This window comes from Malus domestica, chromosome 01 (genome assembly GCF_042453785.1).
Source record: "Malus domestica chromosome 01, GDT2T_hap1".
NCBI classification, from domain to species: domain Eukaryota; kingdom Viridiplantae; phylum Streptophyta; class Magnoliopsida; order Rosales; family Rosaceae; genus Malus; species Malus domestica.
Genome location: NC_091661.1, coordinates 32,501 through 35,000, shown reverse-complemented (window position 1 = coordinate 35,000; position 2,500 = coordinate 32,501).

Below are 2,500 nucleotides of genomic sequence, written 5' to 3'. Positions count from 1 at the left end.
TGACCTTGACGGTCGACGGCTCATGACGGGCACGACAGCCGCACGCATCAAGCGACAAGGCTTCGATCGGACGATCGGAGGTCAGAAGACCCACTGCCCCTTCAGCGTTCCGCATCCGAGATGTCGACCGAAACTCGAGCACCGAAACTGCATCAAGACCAGTGCGGCCTGTCCGGGGACACGAGCACCGCCACGATGTCGTCCTCCTGCCGGCAAGGCCAGCAAGAGGAGGAAAACGACGAGAGAGGTGATTCCTTTCAATAGGCAGCAGAACAGAAACCCATCTGCGCGTGTAGGGACGAATCTTGACGCGTCACTCAGCGGGGTACGTGACGACAGTTCGATGCCGAAGCACGGAGCCTGCCGTCGAATACAACCCACCACACTCATACGCCGTCACGCTAGGGCCAAAACCCAGCACCGCCCAACGGCACGCCTTCACTATCCCCAACAAAGGGACGCGCGCCTCGAGTGCAGATACGCTGGGTAGGAGCCGAGCCGCACCGCTAGGCATGAAAACACATACAAAGGCAACAGGTACCACTGAATAGTTCAACGGCTACCGAGGAAGCTTCGTCGACGCCGCTCAACCGCTGACATGCAACGTGGGTTGGGAAGGACCTAACACATAGCACCAACCCCTTATCTATGCACGCCTAGAACAAGTACCTAACTTTGTTTTCGAACCCCTTGACCGTCGAACGAGGGACAAGCTTCTTCACCACTGCCGCACGAACTCGCACTCAAACATGCTAGTGCACTGCGAGGGCCCTTTTCGGACCACACTTGCCGGAACCGACACTAGCATTGCCAAGAACAAGCCCGAGCATTGCTGATTGCTAAAGCTCCGCAACAGGGACAAACCCAAAGAGAGGGACAAATCCTTCATCGCCGCCTGCCGAAGACAAATCTTCACATGCTAGTGAACTGGGCGAGCCCTTCGAAAGTCAAACGTCCATGGACTGCATTGCCGTGCGCCCACTAGCACGCCTAGGAGAAGCTCTGGTGCATTGGTTCATCCGGCTTCAACCTCCCCTAATATCCAAACAATCCGAGGGCAACCGAAAGTTGAAAACATGCATGTCGAAAAAAACACCCGCTCCCAAGCAAAGAAAACAACCACTCCCTAAAAGTTTAAAGAGAAACATTTTCCCAACCCGCTATTTTTCAAAACGTTTTTTCCAATTTCGATTAAAACCATTTTGTCCCCTTTTACTTTTGAATGAAAACATTTTTGTTTTGTTTGAAAACATTTCAAAACATTTCAAAACATTTGAAAAAAATTTAAAAAAAAAAAAAAGGTTTTGAAACGCACTTTACGGTATGGCAAGCGGCGGAGGGGGACCGCCACCGTCGCCGCCACCATGGGCGGGAATGTCCCAAACCCGACACATCATATATTCCGAGGCAACACGTTATGATGTGTGGGAATGTCACAGTCCCTAGACCGATAAGATAACCCAAAGTTATGCTTGGGATTTTTGACATGCAGGGAGCAATGTACTCCCTATATAGCATATTGCTGTTACAGTGGCACTGCCAGGAGGAGACATCAGTTTCTCGCGAGGAGTCATATTGGGCCATGAAATAATCATGGCTTGGAATTTGAACGAGATTTTTGCAGGTGGATGCACATATAGATGCAAGGGATTTTCAGAAAAAATTCAGGACTTTTTTTGAGTATGCAAGTATTTTATTTTATTTTCTGAAGTCGGGAAATTGGAAAAAATCGTAAAAAAATTGGTGCGAGATTTTTCAAATCCGTAAGTTCAAAGGACCTTCTAAAAATCATATACTAACTATATGGTGCGGGTTGTGCGGGGAAATTATCAATAAAATGGGACTTGACATTGCTTGAAGATTTTCGACATGCCTGCTGTGCAATTTGGCATGTCAGAGGCGCTAGCCTCGCTTGCTGTCGACAGGAAGCGAGGCTAGTGGCGAGGCTTAGCACCGAGTTTTTTGAGTGCCAAGATGCGAGGCTTGGCATGTCATTGGCATGCCATGGTCGGCATTTGACATGCCAATGTCGACATTTGGCGAGGCTTGGCATGTCATTGGCATGCCATGGTCGACATTTTCCGAGTCTTGACATGTCATTGGCGTGCCATCGACATGTCATGGTCGACATTTTGCGAGGTTTGGTACGCCGCTGCATGCCATACGGTCGACATTTTGCGAGTCTTGACATGTCATTGGCATGTCGCGACATGCCATGGTCGACATTTTGCGAGGCTTGGTATGTCAGCCGGCAGGTCGTCATGTCGACATTTTCCGAGTCTTGACATGTCATTGGCGTGCCATGGACATGTCATGGTCGACATTTTGCGAGGCTTCGGCGCATGTCATTGGCATGCCACGGTCGACATTTTGCGAGTCTTGACATGTCACGACATGCCGCGGACATACCATGGTCGACATTTCCAGAGGCTTGGCATGTCAGCTGGCATGCCATGCCACATTTTCCGAGTCTTGACATGCCTTATGGTGCTGGACATGT